The 8,868-nt window shown below is 50.9% G+C and overlaps 1 pseudogene; it reads right to left on the bottom strand.

Moving 5' to 3' along the window:
• Positions 1-1,008: 1,008 nt before the first annotated feature.
• LOC121834751 lies at positions 1,009-1,743 on the bottom strand (annotated as a pseudogene).
• Positions 1,744-8,868: the final 7,125 nt, after the last annotated feature.

The following is an 8,868-nucleotide window of genomic DNA, read 5'->3' as shown; positions in this document are numbered from 1 at the left end:
TTGATGGACCACCACATTCCTGACCTTGCATAAGCACCACGCGATTTATTTAACCCTTTAGCTGGCAAGATTAGAAACAGTGAGCCTAGCATATTCTCACTGGTTTATTTCGTGTAACACACTTATACAAAAAAAAAAAAAAATAAAAAATAAAAAAAAAAACGAAACGTTTTATCAAAAATTGAACGATACAGAAGGTCAACAATTGTGTTGATCTGCCAGTTCACAATAAATATAGGGGTCTAACTCGGCAGATTTGCACTAATATAAACGTAAAAGCTGGGAACCAAAGCGGCGGGTTTTGCAAAGTTATTAACTATAAATCTGCCTACCCGAGAGAAAGCCAAAGAATGACAAAACGCTTTTCGCCATGCAAGCTTCAGATTTAGTCATCTGCCAGTCAGGGCCGTACCCAGAAAAAATTTTCGGCGGGGGTTTTCGGGGACAACGGCGGCCATTTTGAAAATGTCTATTGTCTTATTTTCGCCTATGAATCATGTGCATCGGTGGCATATAATGGAGAGTTATAGCAAACCGGAGAACCGGTCCCGGTTTGGTACCCGGTAGCCGACCGGCGCCACTGCGCGTGCGCAGAGGTGGAGATTAAAATCGGCTGGCTGCAAGTGCACCGACCAGGGCCGTACACAGAAAAAAATTTCGGGGGGGGGGGGGGGGGGGGGGGGGGGGGTGTCAGAACCCCCTAACCCCCCCCCCCCCCCCCCCCCCCCGATTACGGCCCTGCTGCCAGTATATTTGTTCGTGTCTGAATAACACTAATGTAGCTGCGTAGATTAGTATTTTGAGCGCGTCTGCAGTACCAGGACTGTTCAAAATATTTTAGTTAAAAATTCAGATGGCCTAATACGAGCCTTGGTTCGCAATCGACAGCACTGCTGCACCGTGACATACAAGCTTCAGTAAACCTTCTGAATAAATTTAGTTGGAGAATGCCCGTAAAATAAAAACCAGCATTTTTTAAAATTTATTTAGGGGGGTGAGGGACATTGGTTAGATCGATCTTTGACGACGGCATAAGTTTGGATCGTTCTCACCTTCACTCCGAGACACGGGCATCTGCTTCTGCACGTAGCACAAGATGGTCCTGGGCTTCATGGCGGCCGCGCTCCCCCAGAATCTCACTCAGCCTGAACAGGTGCACGAAGATGTCGTCGTCCATCTTGAGCACATGATCCACGCTGGGACATCGATCCACGGCCCAACGCAGTCCCATGACGTGCTTGTACGTCAAGTTGTGGTACGAGTCCACGAAGTCACCCTGGACGGTGTCGCCGTGTCTCCGATTCTCGTGGGCTATAAGGTCCTGGAGCGACTCCTCCGGCGTCCTCGCCAACAGGAAGACCATCTTGATGGTCAAGTTCTTGAGCCATCCGCTGCCACCGCTCCCCAGCTGGTTCGAATGGAGTCCCGCTCAGCGAAGTGGTCAGCCGCCGAATGAACCAGGACCAAGAGGTTCTCTTCTCCGCTCTCACTGCAGGACTTCGCATCCAAGACGTAACTGAAGTTCTTGAGGTCAATCAAGGATTCGTTGTCTCTTTCCGGGTATAGAATCCTCGGGCAAGGCACCGGGTCGTGAACGCACCTCTGAGGGTTCAAACTCCGTGGCACCGAATCCGTCTGGTCAATCACCGTAGGCAGCTGCACAGCCTTGAAGACAACGATGTAGGTGAACACCACCAGGCACAAGATTGAAGCGTTCCTCTTTAGTTTGGCGCGAAGAGCCATCGAGATGGTGAGGGCCAATCGCGATCGTTTCTCTTAAAACTCAGCTCATGCCTTCGTTCTCTCCGTGCCGGCAACGACTGTGTATCGGCCGCGAGATTCGAAGGCACAACCGCCGGCGTCCCACGCGCCGCGCGCCGAACGTCCCACCGCCCGTTGCCTCTTTCCGATCACACGTTTCGCTCAACGGCGTCGAGAGGGAAACGCAGGGGTGCCCCATAAGCTTGTTTTAGCGAAAATACCAATTCCGAAGTCTGGATGGATGAAGGCGAGCCGGGGAGGGTAGTCGTCGGAGAGACACGCCGCAGCAGGGTGCGGTTGTGCTGCCTGTTGCGCTGTCGCTCAAATCGAAAAGAGCGCTCGTCCGTATCAGACGCTCCCGCTGAGCAGGCGACTCACGACGCCGTCGTCTCGCAATGCATCTTCGGCGGAAGAAATCGTCGGAAGGAGAAACTTTCAAGAGGAAAACTAATTGAAGGCGGGGGTGGAGACCGTTTCGGCGGCAAGTAGACGCTGCGACCACGCCCGAGTTTGATGGCGGAAGCGGGGGGGACAACTCGTGGGACGTGTGTGCAAAAATTACGTAAATGGAAATTGGCGCGCTTCCAAAGCAGACGACGCTCTCTCAAGGACGAGTCACCTGCGGTTGCGTTCGATTGCGTCGTGTGGCAGCAAGCGGAGAGCGCGGAGGCGCGGAGAGCAATAGCCACGTGACCTAGAGTAACTCCGTGACGTCACGCTAATGTGTTCGCGTGTCAGAATACGGGACGAAACGAACAGACGGACGCATGGAGCCCTTTACGCGCGCATTTTTGAATGGCTGCTTCAGCATGTTATAGCGTGCGGCGATGGCGTAAATGGAAATAGATCTGCGGCATTTTTTGCGGACTGTCTGGCTGACGACTTCGTTTCGTATAAGAGATCGCGAACACCGACAATGGGTCGCCCTACCGGGATAGGGTAAGGTGGCCCACCTTTCGCTGTGAGAGACATCTGAGAAAGGGTGATGTTTCAACAACTACTATACTTCTTGCGTGGTCAGGATGTTCTTAATCTCATACTCCTAAACAGCGGCGTCGGAATAAGAAAGCAACTCCCCCCCCCCCCCCCCCCCTTTCCAGACATTTAAAATATTTCATGGAAACAATACGGGGCGGGGAAGGGAAAGCTCCCTTGCCTCCCCACCACCAGGGTGGCACGAAGGTGCTGATGAATCTAGAGAAAGCTGATTTATTCTGGATGGGAGAGTTGCTGCATCATTGAGAAAGCATTAATAAAATTATTCCGTGCTCGAGGACTTCCAGAGAACCCCGAGGCTCGATCTAAAACATAGAGTTATTATAATAAACGCTAGAGGCTCAGCTGGCGCTAGTGTCTATGGGACTTCCGGTTGCAAATTGAATCGGACAGCATGCAGTCTACTTTTCCAGTCTTCCTGTGTATTCCTATGGGAAAACGCGCGTGAATTTTGTCTCGTCGCCGAAAAATAACATTAATAACTTTTGTTAATTTCGGTTGTACCGGATAGTATGGACCTTTATTAATGTTGTGAAAGTGTAATTGCTTTAGTTACAGCATTTTTCCTTTACCACTGAACGATGTTAAACTTCGCTATATTTCAGGCCCTCTGTTTCATGGCAGGTATGTAGAAACGAGCGACGATTCCAAGCAAAATAACAATCGAAAGGAATGTAGAGTGTGTTCAAAGTTCACCAGCATTCCGTTGGTGCTTATATATTGCTAATATGCCTGTCCTCTCACTATATGAAAATGCTCCCGTCGTGCATCTTTGCGAGTGGTTAAAAAAGACGTTCGAAACGTAAAGAATAAAGTAAGTGGGCTACGAGAGGTGCATTTTCTTATTATTTCCTATGTTGGGCAGTTTTTATCGCGCACTTGTTCTCTTGCTTCCCTCTATTTGCAAAGATTTGGAGCGTGCGGGTGATGATTTGAACACAGAACAAGCATCTTCGCATGTATTCATGAGCAGAAAGAATAAAGCAGTACTTATTTATTGCAAATCGAACTTAATTACGCGACTTTCAATTTATTTTTGATCGTCTGCAAGCACAAGGAGTTACTTTTCCAGTGTTACTGCGTGGTTCTTGCCGTCTCTCTTGGTTTTCCACATGTCCTTCGTTCGTTTGGCACGTATACCCCCATGCTGGAAAGCGCCGGCGCCGTATTCGAGCTAACAGTGTCCGACAGTGCACATAAACACATGTACGAAGCGGTTTTAGCACCGTTTTTCATGCCACGATTTTAAAATAAAAACGCCGTGACTGACCAATTATTTCATCTGCGTGTCTGGGAAATGTTCCTATGTGCCTAGTACGTACACATTATTCGTGATATTTGCTCTTATAATCGAGCGCAGGGAGGAAATGCACTCGCTTTTTTCCGTAGAAATGCATTACCGGAAGTCAATTTCGGACTGCTTGCTGTCTGCTTCAATTTGCAACAGCACACTAGTGCCAAAAATGCGCCGTAAAAACCGGCGCCTGCACGTAGCAATCGAAACTTTTCGTCAAAGGTGTATTTCACAGGGGGCGCTTCTCTAGCTATCCGGTCTGCTTTGAACTTTTCCTTTTTTTTCTTTATTGTTTGATAACTACCTCCTGATTTCCTTTCATTATTTTATTACCGGGCGAACGTGACAATTGTGTCACGTTGGTGTCTTCGCGCCTTGGTAAGAGCCTAGTTGGTGTTTCCATCGACGAGGAAGGCGAACACAGCGTTGGCTGCGACCACAATTGCCTGCGACTGGACTTCAGCAGGGCCGTAACCAGGGGGGGGGGGATAGGGGGTTTTGATTCTCCCCGAAATTGTTTTCTGGGTACGGCCCTGGTCGGTGCGCTGGCAGCCAGCCGATTTTAATCTCCACCTCTGCGCACGCGCAGTGGCGCCGGTCGGCTACCGGGTACCAAACCGGGACCGGTTCTCCGGTTTGCTGTAACTCTCCATTATATGCCACCGATGCACATGATTCATAGGCGAAAATAAGACAATAGACACTTTCAAAATGGCCGCCGTTGTCCCCGAACCCCCCCCCCCCCCCCCCCCCCCCCCGGAATTTGTTTCTGGGTACGGCCCTGGACTTCAGTAAAAACACATGGACAAAGGCGAAAACCCGTCCTCAGTACAAGAGACGAACACATCTGGCTTAGAAGGAGGTGGAAAGGGTCACGAAGAAATTTGAAAGAAGCAACATAAGGATACAAGCGTCTGGTTACAGACAGTACATCACAGAGCTCAAGCGTCTCATCAAGCAACATGCATCCAGGCAGCCCAGTGGACGGAGAGTGAGGAAGAGGTGGTGGGACACAGAGGTTAAAGAAGCTATACTGGCTAGACGGAAAGCCAACATGGAACATCGACAATCGCTCCGAACTGAATCTGGGAGTGAGGTTGCTAGAAGATGGATCATGTACCACGACTGCAAGTGCTATGCTAAACGACTAACCCAAGAGAAGATGAGAACAGCGGATCTGGAGACCGTCCGAGATATTAGATCTAGCGGAAGGGACGCAGCGAGAAAGTTCTGGAAGTACCTTGGATCGCTGGAGGGAAAGGACCAAGATGTTACCATAATTGACGAGAGCACGGGGAATCCGCCAGAAGACCTTGGAACCCACCTCACCAAGTACCGGAAGGAGACGTTTGCTCCTGAGGAGGTGTCCACACCACTAGAAGGCCGACTTGCCCCGGATCAATCGGACTCCAACCAAGAGGGGGACATCGGCCGAGTGATGGTTGTGCGTGCACTGGCACGCTTGACAGGGGCTACTTCCCAGGGATTGGACGGGGTCCCCGCTAGCGTTCTCAAGTCCTTGGGAAAAGATGCAGTGGAGCAGCTGGCGGATATTTTTGGAGCAATCTTAAGGGGAGAGGAACCTGTGCCCCAAGACTGGAGGGTCGGCCGCGTGGATCTGATCCCGAAGAGAGGGGGCGACAAACAGTTCCTCAAGGATTATCGGCCCCTGACCGTGACCTTTACGGTATACCGCACCTTCGCCCACATTATCAAGGAACATATGGCAGCATGGGCTGAAGAGAACGAACTGCTCACCGAACTCCAGGGCGGATTTCGGAGGGGTCGAAGGTTGGAAGACAACCTGTTCACCCTCACGCAGTGTATTGAAATTGCCCGAAAACAGGAAAGAAGACTGCTGTGCTGCTTTCTAGATGTGGCAAAAGCATATGACAGTGTGCCGCACGCTCAACTCGTGCGACGTTTGGAGGAGCTCCACCTTCCTCATCGGTGGCTAGCTGTCATACGGCGCCTATACTCACGCAATACAGTAATGACGCAACTGAAGGGAGTCGACTCAGAGCAAGTCACAGTGACGAGGGGTCTCCGACGGGGGTGCCCACTCTCCCCGCTTCTTTATATTCTGTATGTGTCAGGGTTGGAGGAACGCCTGATCCAGTCGGAGGTGGGTTTTCCCCTGACACACATGGAAGGAGGCGCAGAGGTGAGGTGGATGCTGCCGGGCCTCACCTATGCGGACGATATTGTATTGACGGCGGAGACGGTGGAGGACCTGCAGCGTCTAATATGTATATGTGAGACGGAGGCGGCTACGTTGGGCCTTCGTTTCAACGCCAAAAAGTCGGCAGTCCTTCAATTAGCCGGGTCCGATGAGGCTAAATTAAACAGTCTGGTGCTGAACGGCGAGCAAGCACAGGTACAGGAGTCGTACCAATACCTGGGAGTTGTACTGACCAACAAGCCGGAGTACTTGTCCGATTATTACACCCACCTCCGACAGGCAGCCGTGCGAGGTACGAATGTACTCCGAAAACGTAATCTCTGGAGTTGCAATCGTTTTCTGGTGACTCGCGAACTCTGGAAGGCGGTTGTGGTGCCTGGACTAACCTTCGCCAACGCGGTTCTTTGTGTCCCTGGCACAGTGCGGGAAGTAATGGAACGTCGTCAACGAGAGGTCGGGAGGCAGGCTCTGGGCTGTCACGGAATGGTGGCCACCGAAGCGGTCCAGGGAGATCTTGGGTGGTCGTCGTTTGAGGCCAGGGAGGCGACCAGTAAGATAACCTACGACAGTCGTCATGGACCGCGGCCGGTGGGCCAAGAGACTCTTCGTCTACACATTATCTCACGGGAATGCAGACTGGCTGGAGGAAGCGGCTGTATCAGTTAGAGAAGAAATACGGCTTCTTTTCAACCCCTGTAACTATTACATCAGACAGGAAGTGGGAAATGGAGATTTGAAACAGGGTGAGAGAGGAGGAGGCAGCTCGGTGGGCAGAAACGGCGAAGTCCAAGTCGACGCTATATATGTGCCATCGATATAAGCACAACATTTCGGCAGAGACTAGGCTATACGACAACAGCCTGGGCAGCCGGCTCCTCTTTGAGTCACGCGCAGGAGGGCTGCGAACGCAGATATATCGCCGTCGCTTCGACCAGACGGTGGAATCTGCAGCATGCCGTGTGTGTGGTCAGGCGGATGAGACAATTGAACACATTGTGCTGTCGTGCACCGGTCTGCAACCAGTCCAACCAATGTAGTGTGGACAGGCAACCCGGAAGCTCGCACTGGCAGAGGCACTCGGCTTTGGGTCTGCTTCCAGCTCAGTGGCAGACTCTGCGGGTGGGACTAATGGCAACAACAACACCGACGAGAACCAACGGAGGGTGGCGTGAGCAGGTGGAAGCCACGAGACGAAGATTAGAGAACTGGTGGATGCTAGTTCACCAATGGGGATAACCGAATTCCCACTGGCTAGGTCCCAAACTCTACGGGACCGCCTGATTCAAAAGGGAACAGTCGCAAACCATCATCATCATCATCATCATCATCATCATCGTTTGTGACGTCGCGGGTAGAACAGTCGGCGCAGATCTTGGATCTCCCGTCTCGTCAGTCCCCTTCATGCGCTGCTTGGGTAACGCGCGGCAAAGCCTGTTTTACGGATTGTGTTTATTTGGTGAAGTGTGTTGGTAACATTGACTGGCAACAGAAGAATAAAACAAACTCTGGACGAGGGACGACGAACAATAACGCACTACCTCTAGAATTTCGTCGTCCCGCGCCCCGAGTTTGCTTTATTCTTTCTGTTTACCAAATCTTGATTGCGTGGCACGCGTTGTCGTGCTAACACTTTTGGCGCTGAGTTATCGAAGCGCTGGGATGTTGGTGAAAGTAGAAAATGCAGCGCTTTACCTCACCATTAACAGAAATGTGTGGATAGGTGGATGGATGGATAGATGGCGGCTATTCCCTTTAAATCGGGCGGTGACTTGTGCCACATATCCAAGTAGTGTTTTAGTTCTACATTGATTTTGACTACGTCAATTTAATCTATCCGTCCCTTGATTTTCGCCACCATTCCTCTAATCTTTTACTGATCTTTACCTCTTGAAGATGGTTTGTTTCACCGTTCTCTTCGAATCCCAGAGCCCTGAGGAAGTCAGCCTCTCCGCGTGATGTCATTGAGTGGCCGAGCCTCCTCCTCTCCTCCCCCCCCCCCCCCCCCCGCACACACACACACACACACAGACACACTCACACATTCCATAGCGACATGCTCTGACGTTTTGCCACCCTCCCCACACACCGTGCATGTTCTATCCACCTCTTGAAATTCGGCCCTGTACGTCCCGGTTCGCAAATAGCCTCAAACAATAACGTACTACCTCTAGAATTATGGGATATTCCTTCCTGTCTACAATATCAGTTTTCCTTGCCCTGTACATTTCCAAAGCTGGCTTCTGCTTTCAGTGTCTCCCACATTTCTCTCTCTTCAGCTCTCCCTTACAATATCCTTCACTGTTCCTGTCCGCCCATATTCCTCGGTGTTACATAAGTTCTTTGACGCGAGTCGTCGGGTTCGTTTTCTCCATCTTGCGTCTACGCTGCCCATATGTATATCTAAATATTCTACCTGCCCATCTCTCCTCATCCATTTCCCGCAGCCGTTCCTCAAATTCCAGTTTGCTATTTGCCTCCCTTGCCTCGAACGACGACCAACCCGTATCTCCCTGTACACCTTTAAGGCTCCATTGGTGGTTTTCCCATGGGATTCTAGTGACAAGCTGTACGCCACGCTGTTTGACTTCCTGTCTTGACTGTACCTCCGGCGTCGTGCAGAAAATAGCATTTTTAA

Source organism: Ixodes scapularis, unplaced genomic scaffold (genome assembly GCF_016920785.2).
Source record: "Ixodes scapularis isolate PalLabHiFi unplaced genomic scaffold, ASM1692078v2 PGA_scaffold10__122_contigs__length_95168666, whole genome shotgun sequence".
Classification (NCBI taxonomy): Eukaryota; Metazoa; Arthropoda; class Arachnida; order Ixodida; family Ixodidae; genus Ixodes; species Ixodes scapularis.
This window is presented reverse-complemented; position numbering and strand designations above follow the sequence as displayed.